General features: G+C 43.9%; 1 protein-coding gene across 3 annotated transcripts in view; it reads right to left on the minus strand.

Annotated features, from left to right (window-relative positions):
- Positions 1 to 17,552, minus strand: part of LOC119701204 (protein AHNAK2-like) — a 72,423-nt gene that overhangs the window by 37,115 nt on the left and 17,756 nt on the right. Inside the window, exon 1 of one of the 3 annotated variants that reach the window (XM_038137491.1) lies at positions 13,175 to 13,588. The exons of the other annotated variants lie outside the window; for them this stretch is intronic. The gene's annotated coding sequence lies outside the window, so the exon portion shown is untranslated. Of the gene's footprint in view, positions 1 to 13,174; positions 13,589 to 17,552 lie in introns of those variants that run through there. 3 annotated transcript variants of the gene reach the window in all.

A 17,552-nucleotide genomic window follows, 5' to 3' on the forward strand; every position in this document is an offset into this window, starting at 1 on the left:
TTAAACTAGCTGGCTCAGGGACTGGTAGCTGTGGGATTTCAGTGCATGCCTTACAAACCCAACCAACTCCCCAGGGAAGCCAGGACTTGCTGCACCAGCCGCTCCTCCCGTGCCCAGAGCGGCTGGACAGACACCAGCCCTGCACAGACTGCACCTTCCCAGGGCTGTGGAGACACAGCCAGAGACTGTCCTTACCAATGCTCCTCCCTGCCATGCTGCAGACAATGTGTTCCAGGAGTGCTGGCAGTGGACTTACACCATCTACTGCAATCTGGTAACACCTACCTCTAATCACTTTGCTGCAGTAGAATTATGGAGGTGAAAACAGCAAAGGCAAAGCAAGATTATTATATTTTAATGATAATTTTCCTTTTATTCCATAGATATAGATACAGATTTTAGCCTCTGATCTAAATTTGTGTCCTGAAGGTGTTCAGCTGAATTTATAACAGTGCAATAGCAGAATCTGGCCATGATCTTCAGACAACAACATCAGTTAAAAGACTTACTTATTCCTCTAATATGTATTATTTGGGTTTTCTACGATGTTCCTATTCAACCAGGATTACAGTCTAAATACAATGCAGTTGTGTGGCAACAGTGTACCAGATAAATTCAGCTAACTCTGGGTAATATCACAAAAAAATATGTGTTTATAGCTTCATGCCAGTTTCTGACTAATGCTTTTGTTTGTTGCTATAGCAAACCACACATGAATCTGATAGCCAAAAGCATGTTTATGACTAACCTTAGCTCTCTGGGGATTGAAAATATGGAATAAAAAAATTCTCTAAACCACAACACACAATGTGAGGAGAACATGATAGGAAACACCTTTTTTGGCGCAAGTTACTATGAACATTAAAAGACAAGAACATCATAAGTGGAAAACATTAGGAAATGGGAACTGTGGGAATAAACGCCTTTAACCCACGGCAATTCAAACTGAGCTTTCACTTCACATCACAAAGTTGTCTGTGCAGGACTAGAGAGCTTTGCAGGAAGTCCTGGCTGCATGCTAAGAGATGGATTTAAGCCTCTGAAATCTGGAGAAGCTTTGTATCACACTTTAAAACACTCAGACCACTTTACTGGAGATAATTTTTACACCCTGCCTTGACACCTAGGACATGGGTATTCACTTAATTAATTTTTATACCATTTATGCTTTAGTAGTTTCCAAGAGCCTGCCCCAAGACTGACACCTCATTATGCTGTACAAATACACAATGGAGAACTGTGCTGGCCCCAAAGGGCTTTCTGTTAAACTAACAGAGAGAGCCAAAGGGGGAGGGGGCTGGACAGAGGGGGATACAGGGACAGAGAGGGGATGTGACTGCATTACCCACCCAGTCAGAGGCTGAACCCAGGTGTCTTGCACCCCGGTTCAACTGACTGAGTCTAGTTGCCAAATATGTTACTGTGAGAAGAAGAATACATTATGTACCCTGCAGAGGAGAGAAAATCAATGCAGTTGAAGGCACACCTAAACTAGGATAGCTTACAACTAAGCTAGAGTAGGTCAGGAAAAATTTATACTTGCGTTACCATGTTATTCTTAATAACCTTTCTCCTTCGTAGGTTAAAAAAAATGAAGGGGAATATTGCAGTAGAGTGTATAGATCAGATCAGTCTCCACCAATGTTTTCCATTGATTTTACTAATCACTCTGTCTCTAGACTTGAATATTGCATCTTTATTCTCAGATTTGTACAGTGCATAAAGGCACATGATTACCACTGTTCCTGACAAGTTCTTCCATCATCTGTACAATACTCAACAGAGTCTTGAGTTCCTGTACAACCTTGTGGAGAGATAAGTCTGCCCTAGCTCTCATGTTCCAGGTATTTCCAAAAGGCTTCATGAAAGACATCTTGATCCACCAGTAGGATCATAAGGACATAGCCATAATTGGAAGCTTACAAAAATCAGTAGGACTTACATGATACCTGGTGATCATCTAATGCCACAGGATCAAATCCTGAATATTGATACATGCATACATTCTGTGCCTACTCAAGCAAGACATCACTTGGCCTCATTGAAACTGATACGTGGCACATGATATTGCATTCATCTTGTAACTCAGACTGTGATATGGGCTGAGGTCAGCTTTGATTTCATCTTGCAAAATCCAGCAGAGTACACATCACTGCTCACAGCAATCACACCTGCAACTCTGTAAGAGAAAATGCTTTGAGAAAAAAATGCAAGCATTTTGTAGATTAGCCATGAGCTCCATTGGTGGAAGCAGCAAGTAGCACTAAGACATCAGTGCTGTATAAAGTGAGAAACAAAGGCAAATAAGAGATAGGCAGGAATTTTCTGGGAATAGCCCAAGTATCACTGCTGGACCACAGTTGTGGTGGCACTCAGAGGGCCATATATGACTCTCTCTTGGCTTTCACATGCTTTTTCAGTTCTTCACATTTGGCAGAAAATGTATCTTATGAAAAAAAAAAAAAAAAAAAAAAAAAAAAAAAAAAAAGCTGCCAGCCTTCTTTCCTCCACACTGAGGACCTGAAAACAGCTTTGGGTCCAGGAAGCAGAAATACAGAGACCATTTAAAAACAGACACTTCATTCTCTGTGATTTAGCCCCCAAGCAATTGCTCTTCCCTGGGAGTGCTGTAGAAAATGAAATAGGAGATCATAGGTAGAGGTTGCCAACCCAGCTTCAGCTCCAAATTACTTTGTGATGTAGGAGGCACTGGTTACTGGCACTTACGGACACATGTTTATGCAGGCATGGTGCTACTTCATGAACTTCTTTCTCTCTGGGCTCTCAGAAGGTGCAGCAGCCGCTTGCACCCTCTGTCACACAGACAGCACTGCCTGGCACTTATTAACCTGCCAGCTTGGCAACTGCACCATCTTGGTCGTGGTCACCAAGGAAGTGCCTCCACCTGCCCAAAGCACCATGTGAAACTAGGTGAGCTGTCCCCACCTTGCAGAAAGTAAGACAGCAAAGTGAAAAAAAAAAAAAATTACTTGCTCAAAGTCACAAAGCAAGTTGGCAGCAGAGCCAGCAATAAATACAACCCAGATGTCCTGGGTTCCACCTCCTCCCTGCACCATGCTGCCTCTCTTAGCTGGAAGGAAATGTTTTACATTTACTCATCCCTCCTTTTCCTTTGTCAATAGAAATTAAAGCAGGCATCTGACTGCCTAAGTCTTGAATACTCCAATGGTTTCCAAGGCTTGCAGTAAAGTCAGCCAAAATTTCTATTGAATCCAGCCCTAATGGACAACTAAAAGTGATTTCTTTGCCAAGTAGCCTATCAGTGCAAAACTCATTTAAGCACATACTACTTTTATATAGATACACATTGTGCATACATATATGTATATATATCATGATTTTGCAAAGAACCACTAATTACGAAAGCACATTTTTTTGTAACTGTGATGGTTTTGGCTGAGGTAGAGTTAATTTTTTTTCATAGTAGCTGGTATGGGGCTGTGTTTTGGATTTGTGCTGGAAACAGTGTTGATAATTCAGGGATGTTTTTGTTATTGCTGAGCAGGGCTTCCACAGAGTCAAGGCTTTTTCTGCTCCTCACAGCAACCCCACCGTTGAGCAGAGAGGGGGTGCAAAAGGAGCTGGGAGGGGACACAGCTGGGACAGCTGACCCCAACTGACCCAATGGATATTCCAGATCATGTGGCATCTACTCAGCATATAAAGCTGGGGGAAGAAGAAGGAGGGGAAGGACAATTCAGAGTCATGGCATTTGTCTTCCCCAGTGCCCGTGATGGAGTCCTGATTTCCTGGGGATGGCTGAACACCTGCCTGCCAATGGGAAACAGTGAATTAATTAACTCCTTGTTTTGTTTTCCTTTTGTGTGTGGATTTTGTTCTTATCTCAGCCAATGAGTTTTTTCACTTTTCCTATTCTCTCCCCATTCCACTGAGGGAGGGAGGGAGTGAGTGAATGGCTCTGTGGGGCTGAACTGACATCTGGGGTTAAATCATGACAGCAGCTTAGACAAGCAGTGAATAAACTGAGCTATTACTACTAAAAAAAAAAAAAAAAAAGCTACAGGATGCTTTTTTAAGTATAAATTCAAAAGTCTGTCAGGATGTTTCTTTCATTGAAGCCATTCAGGTCTGCCAAAAGCCTGATAGCTAATTAATGTTAATTTCCCATCAATTTATTTTGGGAACAGAATGTCTAAATATTTAAAATGTGCTTATTAAACTTTCTATGGTGTCTGTGTGGTAAGCCATGTTCATATATTTTCCAAAAGCAATGTAAATCTCATTTCCATCAAATATGTCACATCCTGTCAGCAAAATATCCTTACTGCTGTCAGCCCAAGGTAAGTCCTGTCTCTGAGCAGCTAAACACACTCTTACTTGCCTGTTTTCTCAACCTCAAGGTGAATGTCATTCCATTTTTCCTACCTGTCATCATACAAATCCAGCTGGGGTTGTAGGTATTGTGCTGCTGCTGCTATAACTCCACTTCCAACATGCTGCTCTGTCTCCTGAAGGTACTTCAGGGAAGCTGGCCAGAAGTTAGAAAGAAATGCAGCATTTTATGTTGCATCCTCCTCTCACCCAAATACTCAAGGGGCATGACAGTGGGAACAAACTCTTCAGCAGCTGCAGGTTGCCTAAAGCACTTAACTCCCTCACTTCTCTTGACTGGAAAACAAATGCCCTCCAGATTTTGCATTCAGGTCTCCTGTCAGAGAGCAGCAGTCTCCTGCTCCTCTGCAGAAGAGCAGCTGGAGATCCCACACATGGCAAGGTCAAAGAGTTCATGGTCTTCTTGGATGCTCTTGCATCAGGTGCCTCCACCATGAACCCACATGCTGGGTAACTGCATCCACAGCTTTGCTCCAGCCAACAGGGCTTTACTATGATCAACATTTTCTGAGATCTTCTAGACAATGAAGCAGACAAAAATGCACCTCGAAAAAGCCTTCCTTCCTTCTTTGTAGAACTGTTTCTGCTATTTCCTCATTACTGTCACCTCCATTTTTCTCAACTTGTGTGACACAAACCTTCTAAATCCTCCGAGGCACACCTGGGCAGGAGACTGTGTATCTATCACCTAACACAGCGGGGACCTTAACCTGCCCTCAGACTGCAGCAGCAATAAATGAGGAATAGGTCTTGACAAACATGGCTGGGTTGTGCCATTTTTGTGCAACAACAGTTAGTTTTACAGATTTGAGCCTGTGCTCCTGCCAGAGACGCTGCTGTCTGCAAAGTCCCTGTGAAGCAGGAAGCTCTCACTCCTGCTCCTCAGAGCTACTGCAGCCAGGTCAAGGACATTGCTCCTTGCTGCAATCTGTCAGTGCTGATTTAGCAATTCCCCTGAATGCACAGGCTCTGGCTGGCCTTCCCCATGGTTCCAAGTGTGTCTGAGAGCCAAAACCTTATCGCAGTCCATCTCTGTCTCCTCACAAGAGCAGAGTTAGTGGAGGAGTTGGCGTGGTCTGTTTGTGCTGGTATGACAGCCAGCTCCTGTTTTGGATTAGAGGATGATGGTTTTCCCTCCCCCCTATATCCCTTACTGGGCATTTGAAAGAGGAGGATTTGTGGGGAGGGGAAACATTCATGATGGGTTTTCATAGCTCTTTTGCCCTCCCTTTGCCCCGCTGCAAATGAAAGCCCCAGGTCCATGGGCTGTATCTGGGTGTGCTGTCATGGAGCTCAAGCTTTGTCAGCCCAGGCCATGAAACAACAGTGTGATAGTGCAGAGGTGTTCAAGCAGCACCTGAGCTTAGCTGCAGCTCCCTGCACAGAGGACTGCTGGCAGAGGACCAGTTTTCAGTGCATGTCACAACTTGGGGCATCATTGCAAAAGCGTGGCTTCCCTATCAAACAGCAGGGTGGAGATCTGCTGACTCCAATCCCCATCTTTCAGAGCAGGGCAGGGACTGAATGTGAACCAGCAATAAGCTCCAGACACACAGGAAGGCAAATAAATTATGAAGCACAGCTGAGAATGATGGGGGCAGTGGTCAGCAGAAACACCCCAAAGCCACTGCAGTGTGTCTTGTTGCTGATGTGCAACACAGCTCTGTGTTGTCTTGTCTGACACAACTCCTACAAGGTGTTCCTCCTGGACTGGAAAATGCTGTGGTTGCCCACATGGGATTTTGCTGCATGAGGCTGTCTCACCCACACTGGCCTGTGGCTGGATGTGTCTGTGTGTGGCCCTACTGGCTGCTTTCTCAGTGCCCTTGAAAAATAATCCAAAATCACTGGTTTTCTTTCCATGCCATTTGCTTCTGACCCTGCTCTGGGGTTGTCTTTGACTCCACAACTGCATCCCAAGGGTCTGCAGGCACCTTTGGGCAGCCTTGCTGAGGCAGCAGCCTGTGGTAGGAGTGTGTGCTGTGGGCTCCCCTACTCCCATACCTGTCTTTTTGCCAAGGTATCTTCCCTCAACACTGCCTCTCCCAAGCAGACTGATCCCGGAGTTACCAGCTGCAAAGGACTTCAAGGTTGGCCTGTCACAATCTTCCTTCATGAGTGCTGTATGAAGTTCAACTTTTTTGGGCAGGGAAAATGCTCTAAAAACTGAAAATAAGAAATCGATTTTTTTTTTCACAGGTTTCCACTATGGTCCACATCCAACAAGTTGATCTGACTCAGGTGCTTCACCCTCTCTGTTCCAAAGCACCTGCAGTGCTGAGTGCTCTAAATGCCCCTGCCAGCATTGCAAATTTTGCCTGCCTGCAAACACCCAACCTGCAGAACCCCCACCCCTCTGCTCTGCCATCTGCCTGCCACAGCCTTCGCTGCCCTGCACCAGGCACTGCTCTCCTGGAAAAGCCACGGTTCTGTGCTGACAGAGAGGGACTGCATTTCCTAATCAAGAGAGGGGCCGTTCTGAATTTGTGTGACAACGTGCTCGGGAGCCCGTGGGTTGACTGCAACATCATCTTACTGCTGCTGACAATGTACCTGTTCATGCTGGCCACAGAATGAAAACACACTGCTGCCCTCCAAATATATTTCTGCTGCCAGATTCTCCCTACCTACTGCTGCTGAGATCCTGCCTGTCTGGGATGCTGTATTTTCCAATACCTCTGAGCAGCCTGACTTCTGAACAGGGGTACCTCAGGCACCCCCACACCTTGCACACTCCTGCTGTGTTCAGCAGCAGCAGAAGGGAAATGATGATCCAGGTCTCTGGTCCCATGGCCTGGGACTGGCCATCTGGTTGGGATGTGAGCATTTCTGCAGGACTGGGGCTGTTTATCCACAGTAGAAAAGCAGACAAAATGAGAAAGGGAGAGAAGGAGGGAGAAGCACTGGGCAGAGCTCCCAGGAAAATGCTGCTGTGGACAGTTTGCTTGGGCTCCTCAGGGACTCCTGATGGCTGCTCTGATCTCCTCACCATGAGACCCAGGGATGATTTGTTGTCACATGCGCTGAGCACACTGTTTTCTTTCTAAGAAAAAAGCTGGTATATTAAGGAGAGATTACATTCATGCTTGAGCTTATCTGAAAGTGCTAGGCTTATTCTTTGGGCTTTAAGGTTTATTTAGACTAAATAAGGTTTATATATTTGGTTGGTGAAGCATGCAATGTATACATTATAATTATGTAGTTAATGCACTAATCCCTGTGATGAGCTTTCCTGGCGTAACCCACTACAGTTATCCAAAAGCTTCTTTTTAATCTCTGAGGAAGGATAATTTTAAGAAGAAAACCATGATTTCTCCTGCTATCTCTATCCAAACCCTTTCATTCACAGAGTGCTTTTAGACTGACTGAAGCAGTGGTTAAATCCACTGTGAACATATAATCCAAATACAGATATAAGATCACAGTGCCATTACTAAATTTATTCCTTTCATAGCAGACCCTGTGGGGGCCCTGCCTCCATCCAGCTCTGTTGATCACTGGAATGTCCCCTCATAAATACCTGTGTGTGAAGAGTCTGTTTTACACCACTTACATAGTCAATCATTTTCTAGTCTGAGACGTGCCCCCCAAAAGGATACTGATAGCAAAGCCTAAGAACGCACACCCATCACTGTTCATGGGAAGCCTGAGTGGCAAGATGGCATCACCATGAACCCAAGTGCTGCATGTAGTCATTCTCATGTGAAAATGCCCAGTTTGCCCCCAAAATGAGCTCTCACTCGCTCTTCAGGCACTGAGCTGGCTGAGCTATTCATTCTGCGAACAATTTTTTTCTCATAATCAAGCCCATTATGTGAAAAAGTCAGCTTTAAGGAGTGCGAGGACACAGTTCATACAAAAATCAATGCAACCTTTCACTGAAGCATAAATCAGATCAGCTCTGACATATATGAAAATATTTGGGGAATGTTTAATGACATTTTTGTGTTCTTGTAAATTATTTGCTTTCGGCTGATTTTAGAAGCAGGAATAGGGGAAGCACAACTCCTATCAGGAAACATCAGCAATTGAAACCACCAACTTTCTCATGACAGTTTCACAGATCTTCATCTCTTATAGACCTTCCAGTAAACCCACACACACAGAATCACAGGATCTTTAAATGTGGAAAAGACCTCCAAGATCATAAAGTAAAGTCCAACCTTTGACCTAATACCACCATGCTCAGTTTTCAAGCAAATAAAAAAAAAAATCAAACCAAATCTTTTGGATGCTTATCTGATCTTCTGATCTGAGGGAGAGCTGCGAACTTCTTTGAGGTTCACCAAAAGCTAAATAATCTCTAACTAATTTTCAAGATAAGGATGCCTAGTCCCATTGAGCCATTTTCCCCCTTCAGAATACAATGCTAGCATCAGTTAAAGCCACTACTACTGTGTGGAAAAGTTACTATCCCATTTGCTAACTTTAATAATTTTTGCTCCTTTTGCTGCTTTGAGTTTCTTCTACTTAGGCAAAAATTCCCATTTTGGAATTCACTCCTCCAAGTAACAGCACTAAGGCAAATTCTTTGGATTAAAAAAGAGTGATGTGAGGAAAAGGAAAGAAAAGTTCCTGCATGTATTTACTTGAGGGAAAAGTAGAGCACTGTGCCTGGCTGACAGTCAAAGGTCCAGGAGCTGGAGTAAATCACACAGCAAAGAAATAAAGAGAGGACCTGTGGAAAACTGATGACATTTGCTTCCTATGGCTGGTATGGAGTATGGGAATCCTAGGAAAACAGGGGACTAATAAAATGTGTGAGCTTTCAGGATGCACTGCAAGGTGGAATATTTTATATCTGTAACAGTTTATTAGACTATTTAGCTAGGACTTGTGGAAATGGGAAGAAATATTCGCAGCTTGAAACCTTTGCTTTTCCGTGCTGGCTGGCTGAGGCTGCAAACACACCACTGTTCAAGGGGAGAGAACTGGGAGGTCAGTGGGCAGGTAAAAGGTGTTTAAAATCAGAGGGCTGCATGGATAAGAGCTGCTCCTCTGACTCGATGAAAGTCAGGTACAGACCACTGCTATCAAAATCAAGTAGTGTTTGTTCTCTTAACTACAGAGAAGAAACAACATTTGCCCAGCAGTGAAGAGCAGTTCCTGTGGCTCTGGAGTCTCGAGCATTTATCAGCAAGCTTGGAAATCATATAAACCTTATCTCCTTGTTTGTGTTTCTGAAAAACAGATAATTCTGCCCCCTGAAGACACTGCTATCTTTATTAGGCAGATGAAGTAGACTTGGTGCCTGCTCTTCTTCAGGCACTTGCATTCCTGCTCCATGGAATTTTACTGGGATTTGGGCTGTTACCATGGCCTGGGACTCTCACCCTTGCAGAGCTGCCATCCCTTACTGTTGGGTCCTCTATCGATTATCTTGGCCTATTTATTACTTACATGCCATAGCCTCCTTAGCATACTTTGACTTGTTTCACTCTGGACTCACTATTCTCACTTGTCACTCTGGACTACACATTTGGTCATCCCCTTCTTTGACAGAAAACTGCAGACTTCTTCTCTGCAATACGTCAGTGGTTACTTTCAGGTATTTAGCTACCTATAGTCCCCTTTCAGGAATTAAACATGTTGGTAGGAAGTATTTGGCACGTGAACAGTCCTCTCCTAGCCTGAGGTTTTGTTTTCCCCTACAAAATAATGAATTCCAGCCTTGACTCTGAAATCCGGAGTGAAACGAGCAAACGTGGATTTAGCAAATCTTCATTGGAGCAGGCATAACCCTACCACACTGGGGCTAGGCACAGCTGTGGGTCATCCAAAGGACCTTCCCTGCCACAAGATGTTGCCCTGATTCCTGCAGCATGTGGAGAGATGGCAAACTAGTTTTGGTCAGGTTTAATCTTAGCTCCACTGGGAGCTGAATCCCCCACATCGCTCAGTGCTGCTCCACCGCTTGGCTGAGGAGGGAAAAGCTGCTGGGATGTTACACCTAAGGGAAGCTGACAAGGCAGCAGTTGCTAGCTGGTGTTGTCAGGAAAACAGTTTGTTGGTGCACTGGGGGTCAGGGACATGGCAAACTGCCTGAGAGCAAGTGCTTGCCCTTGCTGGATCTGCCTGTGCTGGTGCAGAGGGCCAGGTCCCCTCCTGACTCCAAACAAGGTTAATGGTGAGGCTTTTCTCAGCCTTACTGGTTCACATTGTACCTGCAATACAGAGCCCACCACGGGCTCTGAGAGAGATGTTTCTCCAGAGCAGGAAACGCTGGGTTTTTTTCAGAAAATATTTAGCTGTTTACAAATGTAAGCAACATTATGGAATGCAAAAATAGCTAGATGTAAAAAATTAGATTGACTCTATTTACTCAAATATTTACTCAGCTTACAAGCTTTCACACCTTTCAAATACGCTGCCTTGTATTCTAATTATTTAGGTCTCTGAATGTGAGGAATTCTGGAAAAAATCTTATTCTTATCCCTCAGCGTTTTACACTTGTATAGGATGAACTTACTTCTTTGCCCAAGTAGAAAATTTGAGGACTAAAAACAACCCAAATCTCTGAGTATATCTGGAGAGTCAAACCTTCAAATACACATTCCTGTGGCTTCATGTAAGGCATGACATCTCAGTAAGACTCTGATGCTCCCTGCACTCACTGTGACAACGTGAAGTGAAATGCCTGTGAAGTTCACGGTGTGGCTTCCTGGAGAAAGGTGTGTCCAAGCACAGGGCAGTGAACCCCCTGAAGCCAACAGGAGGTTAACTCAGATTGCAGCTATTCCCAATAACCACGCGTTACAGACTGCTGGATTTTCTTTCAGTGATGAGCTTCAAGTACAGCCAAGAGCGAATAGAGGCACGTTGACCTCATAGTTTTGTGAATACAGACAGAGAGTCCAAGACAATTAAAAGCAGGGAATACGTGCCATCTCCAAACCCCTGGCCAGCCACTGCCAGAAGTTACCGCTGCCCCGTCCGACTAAAAAGACATTAACACCCGCTGCAGAGGAGCTTGGAAGGCAGCCATCCCCAATGGATTGCTTATGAGCACTGACTAGAGTCAAACTGACTTCAGTCAGAGATTTACACAAGCCTCATAATCTAATAGTAGAGTTTACTTTACGAGAGTGCCACACCAAAGATAGTAAAATGCCGTTTTAGCTAACAAATCTACATGCTTGCACAGAAAAGCTACAGCCATCGTGGAGCATGTCAGCACCGCACAGCGCCTGGCGCAGATTTATAGTTTTCAGTTTATTGCTGAAGAGTTATTGTTAACTCCATTGTTATGGACTCTCTGCAATTAAAAGTTCCAGTTACACTTATCATTTTTAAACATAGCTAATAAAACCCAATAAATCCTGAGATGTTATAGGTTTTCCCGTGCCGTTAAACATCTGACATTTTTTTAATGCTGGATTTTGGACCTATGTTAGGATAGATTTTGGAAGTAAATTGGCCTGTTGTAAGCTGCTTTACTTCTGATTGTTTAGATCTACAAAATTTCTTGTCATTTTTCTTTATCATAGTAAAAGAAAGAGTGAGACAATACTTAGACCTTTTCCCTCATGCATGCAACAGGTGATTTTAAGTACTGTGTCTCTTACAAGTCATCTTCCAACCTTCTGTGCTCTTTGTGTCATAAATTATAAAGAATAATGGGTGGTGGGTTTTTTTGTTGTTTTAGCAATGATTTTTGGTCTTTTCTCTCATATGAATAATGTTTTCTCTCTTTTCTATCAAAGTTTTGAGAGAACAGACTTTTCATTTTCTCTGCAGGTGGTTACAGTTATAAGTTCTCCTTCTGACCACCTACATTCACATGTTCAGAAAGGTATCAGGGTACATGGAAGAACCTAGACAGGTGGACAGAATAATTCTACCCTGTGTATTTCCCAGCACTTTATGAACTAGCCTCAGCAGCCTCGCAGTGAGCACTTCCAGGATCCAACTTCTACTGACAAGGTTATGGATCTGCTTTTTGAATGCTTCAAGGTTAATCTTAGTCTCAAATTCCATGAACATTCAGAGATCCTAATGACAAGTCAGTATATATATGTATTGCAAATAGTATCTATTGAGGTATAATATCCGCACAAATAGTATTCTTCTTGCAGGAGCAGAGATACTATAAAACCCAAACATATCTAGGATAAGAACAAATAACAGAAAACTCATCTTCATCAGAAATCAACCTCACTGTAAGAAAATGGCTCTGTGCACCCTGAAATTCATTGCAACTAATGGGTGGGCTCTTTGCACTACAAAAGAGTTTCACTATTTTTGAGATCGTCCTGATGGGTTAAGTATACAGACAGAGGAAGTAAGAAAAACAACACGCATGATCTGGAATAGAGATTACTGAATGGAGGGGTGTGTATACACTAAGAACCAACATCCCTCTGAAAGCTTTGGGAGGCTTAGAGGCTTGAAACCCCCTGCGTAAAAACGTGGATCAGAAACTTTTTATCAGGGTGAACACAGTTGTTCATCCCTGATCTCACCTCTTCCCATACACAAGAAAGGGGCAAAGGTTTACACCAGGTGAGATGCACCTTGGTTGAAGCTCTGGACATACTTTTCCCCAGCAGTGTCATTTAACACACAACATCTTCAGGTTTCGCTTATCAAGTACAGCAGCTGGGAACATTATGTCTTTACAATTGTAAAGTCTGGTTTCGGTACCAAAGGACACGAAATGCTCACACCCACATCTCGCTGCATTTTTAAAATCATCTACTGCAAACTTTTGCAATCTGCACCAGAGATTTCATAGAAAGAAAGAAAGAAAGAAAGAAAGAAAGAGAGAGAGAGACGTTTGTGTTGTAAGAAAAAAACTTACCAAAAATAACTGAAGTTCTCTAAAGTTGCCCTGAAGTTGAAATAGCCCAGAACACCAGTGCAGAGCCTGCCTTAAACTCTCTCTCTTTCTCACTCCCCCTCTCTCTCCAGCAATTGGAAGGAGGGCTGTGCAGAAATCCAGCAAACAATTTTCCTTCTATGTCGAGCGGGGCGTTCCTCACGGGCCGAGAGGGGATGGCTGAGCCTGGGTGAGGCTCGTTGCTATCCCCAAGGCAAAGAGCACTCTCGCAGATTACACAGCCCGTGAAATCCAATCCCTTTCTCTGCTCAGGCAACAGCTGTACGGCTTCAGCTGAGGCGGGAGCAGGGGATAGACCCTGGGCTTGGCGCTGCTCGGGCTTTCCATGTCGGGGGACGCTGAGGAATGGGGGCACAGGGCTTTCCGCGACTCCGTGTCCTCTCCCAGCTCGCTGCCCACGGCTGCAGGCGCTCGCAGGGTGGAGATGCGGGGCAATTTCCGCGGGGCTGGAAGTATATGGGATGTGGGCGCCCGCGCAAAACAAACATCTCTTTTCCTGAAATTCATTCCCAGCCTTGCTCCGGGACACAACTGGGTAATTAGCGTTGTACGAATCAGTAAATTCTCGTGCAGGCATGCACACACGCAGGATGCAGCCCGTCACAACAGCACGGTTCGAACGGGCTTCGAGGCTGTCCCAGCGTCCCCTCTCAGTTCGTTTTCCTTGCCACTTTTATTGAGCTGTTTGATTCTTTCCGAAAGCCCCCAGAATGCTGAGCTGACAGCGCTTAGACCAAGAGAAGCACTCTGGTGGCTGGCAAGGTGGGAGTGCCGGCGCTTAGTGCTGCGTTCAGCGTGCGCTGATATTCCTCACTGGAGGGAAGCTGCTTAACGCCAGCAAAAAGGGATTTATTGTAATTCCCAGCCCCTCCTCTCACCTGTTTCTATGTCACCCCATGTAAAGGAAAGAAATTTGTAATACAGCTGATTCCTCCCTCTCCCAGGAATTCCACTGATCCTTTGACTCCTGCTCCCTTGAAGTTTTAAGAAGTTCGCAGCAACAGATTTCAGCCCGGCTTTCCGTGTTTCACAGAAGCATCTGACTGCTGGTTTGCCTTCTGTCAAAAAGGGGTGAGGTGAGAGAAGGTGTAAAATACAAACAACACGTAAGTAGCCCTGGGAGTGTCCTGCAATTGCTCTGGCTGCTTTGCCAACACCCCAGAGCAGGTAAAAACCACTCCAGCCAAAGGAGAAGGAAAACCCCCGTGTTTACAGAGCAGCCTGGTTTCATGTCAAGGCAGACGCTGTGCTAGGGATTTTTATGCTGTTGGCTCTGAATAGGTTTTGACACCTGAAATTCTGCAGATGTTGGGTTTCTGGACCCAAGTTTGGAATGGGCTCACATGGTTTCCACAGAGGGTATTTGAAAATCTGAGAGGGAAAACTGAGTGTGTATCTCTGATTCCATCCTATGTGGGTGCTGAACAGGCATTTTATGAAAACAGGGTCACACAACTATGGTATTTATAGTAAAGCAAATTATTTAACTTGTGCAATTAAAGTATATTATTACATCTAATTATACATTATATATTAATTACAGATCACAGATATAACTTAATTTAGAAATACTGTATGCAATTTTATCTAATTAATATACAGTTTTTAGCACATGAACTGACTAACACTTCAGCAATTTTGTCTATTATGTGATTCTATTGTATAGCTATACAAAATAAATAATATATAATCACATATAATGTGTGATTATATACTATATCTATAATCATATATAATTAATATAAATATGTTGTGAAGCAGTATTCATTTCACACACAACCTCTGTCTTCTTGTGAGTGTGGCACCCACATAAAGAGGTAAAAGCAGAGGTTGGCTGTAGCCACTGCAAGGTGGTAAGGCTGTGAAGGAGGAAGATGAGGCAATGGCACAGTGTCAGCGCAGGTGAAGTGAGAAGGTGGCACCTGAAATGTTGAAGGCCAGGCTGGGTGGGGTTTGGAGCAACCTGATCTAGTGGAAGGTATCCCAGGAGCTTGGAACTGGATGGTCTTTAAGGTCCCTTTCAACCCAAACCATTCCATCATTCTGTGTTTCAAGCAAGATATTCTGCAGGTGCCAGAAGCAATAAAGGCCTCCTGAGGTGCAGAGTGAACTGAGATGGCTGAGAATGAACTGAGATGGCTGAGAATGGGAACAAGACCTTGCTAAGAGCTGGCTCAGGCTTGCTCTGCTGCCATCCCTATTCCTGTGCACCGTCTTTAGGACTATACCAAGGTCCAGCCTTTCTGAGCCTCTTACAACATCCTGACAAACAACATACATTTTTAGAAACAGACATGCAAAACAAGAAGCCCAGCCTACATCTTGGATTGATGTGGGGACAGTTCATTGGATGCAGAAATGTGACTCCCACCTCCAGGGTGAGTGGTGCCAGCAGCAGCACTCCAGCAGGACACAGGCTGTGGGGTGGCAGCAGCTGCCGTGTGCTCCATCCCCAGTCAGTGCTGCATTTCAGCTGTCTTTGCTGAATATATGGATGGGCGTTGTTTCGATCTTTTAAGGATTTTTAAAGCCCACATGAGACAAACTCCTGCCTAAGTTGAGAGAAGCCAACTGTTTTTCCATAAACCTGGAAGAAATGACTGTTGGTTTTCATGGTATTGGGAAATCCACGTTCACTGTCAGTGGCTTTTTTCCAGTTTCATCTCGGATCTGAAGGTGTAAGTCCGGATGTCTGAGCACTGCCCTGCAGCTGTGACTCCAGTGAAGACAACTGCTGTGTCACAGATTTATCCCCACACAACTTCAAGCCTAAAATCTCCCCTCTTTTCAGCTGATATGGTGCTGTTCTGGGACTGTCAAATTATTTCAACATTATTTGACTGACAGGAGTTCATAATGCTCACTTGGTTTATTTTTAAATATTTATCAAATCCCCTGTTTGTCTGCTGAGCTATTGAAAAAATGCTATCAGACTGATAACTTCCCAGTTCACCAAGTGATTCCAGCATGAGTTATTCAGTGAGAGCACTCCAAACAGCCCTTTTGTTTACTCTTCTTGACAGACATCTACATATTAAAAGATAAAGCTCTTTGAGTTATGCTGCAGCTATATTAAAAAATATTCCTTTCTGCTCAACTGCCTTGGAAGCACCATTGTATCTCACATTTCTCTATCCTGTATCTAACCCCGTTTCCCAACGTTTCCCAACTTCCCTGTTGTTTTCTCAACGTTGTTTTCTCTACTCTGCTCACAGGTAAATCTGCAAACACACAGCTGAATGACACAAGCTTTCTTTTATTAGTGCTGCTCACACCCTGACCTGTGCATGGACTCATGTTAGACTTACACATAAGGGTGTGCTGCTTTAATAGTAATTACGAAATGAGATTTAAAACAACGAGAACGTTCCTGTGTTTTCTTTGACCCAAAGGCAGAGAGGCAGCATGTTCCATGAGATTGTAGTAAAGCATGCTCTGGAACACAAATCCCTGTGGTTTAGTATGGAGGATGCAAGGGTGATAGTTTCTATTATTTTTCCATTTTAGCAGTTACGAATCTTCAGATATGTGGGGGAAAAATACAAAGCCACAAATTTCCACAAGTAAATAAGTCTGGGTTGCAGAGATCAGCTGGAGAAAGCAAACTTGTCTGCACAATTCAGAAAGGAGCTGAAAAATTGAGGACCTCCAGGTGAAAGAGAGATAGGCTGCTAAGAGAATGAACCACAGGAAAAAGAAAAAGGAAGGGAGAGACAAGATCAGTGTGAATTCAAGATGTAGAAGAGTGGATGGAACTGAACATCAGACTGGCAATGAGAGGTATGGATGGGTGGAAGCATGTGGCCACCAACTCTCAGTTCTAGCCCAGAGGAAGAAAAATGTAACATTAATCACCAATTTAGACATCGCCCATGCTTTGTCTCCCATGACTGCATTTTGTTACGACACAGGAATGTATATATTTATCTATTTCACAGTCAGTTAGTTTGAACTGAAAAGGTATTTAAGCCAGCCACACAAACTTCCTCTGAATTTCTTCTCTTTTGCAATACATAAGACATTAATTTGATTGATTTGCTCCAACATTCTTTTGCATAAAGCTCTTCCATTTGCAGGTAGACATGCAACCTCACAGACAGAGAGAGAGCCAGGTATGGAAATGAGGTTCCATCACTGCCTCTTTTAAGAAACCTCAGGATTGGACTCAAAGACCTCTTTCTGAAGTTAGTCAATTCAGATGAGTTCCCCCCAAAAAAGTGAATGGGTGTCATTCATGTACCTTGTAACTTAACTGAAGTCTGTCCTCCAAATAGATTGGTCTTTTCATCTGAGAATTTACTCAAAAGAGGCTCCAGTATCTACCTGCCTGTGGCAAGTT

The sequence above is a fragment of the Motacilla alba genome, chromosome 5, assembly GCF_015832195.1.
Source record: "Motacilla alba alba isolate MOTALB_02 chromosome 5, Motacilla_alba_V1.0_pri, whole genome shotgun sequence".
NCBI classification, from domain to species: domain Eukaryota; kingdom Metazoa; phylum Chordata; class Aves; order Passeriformes; family Motacillidae; genus Motacilla; species Motacilla alba.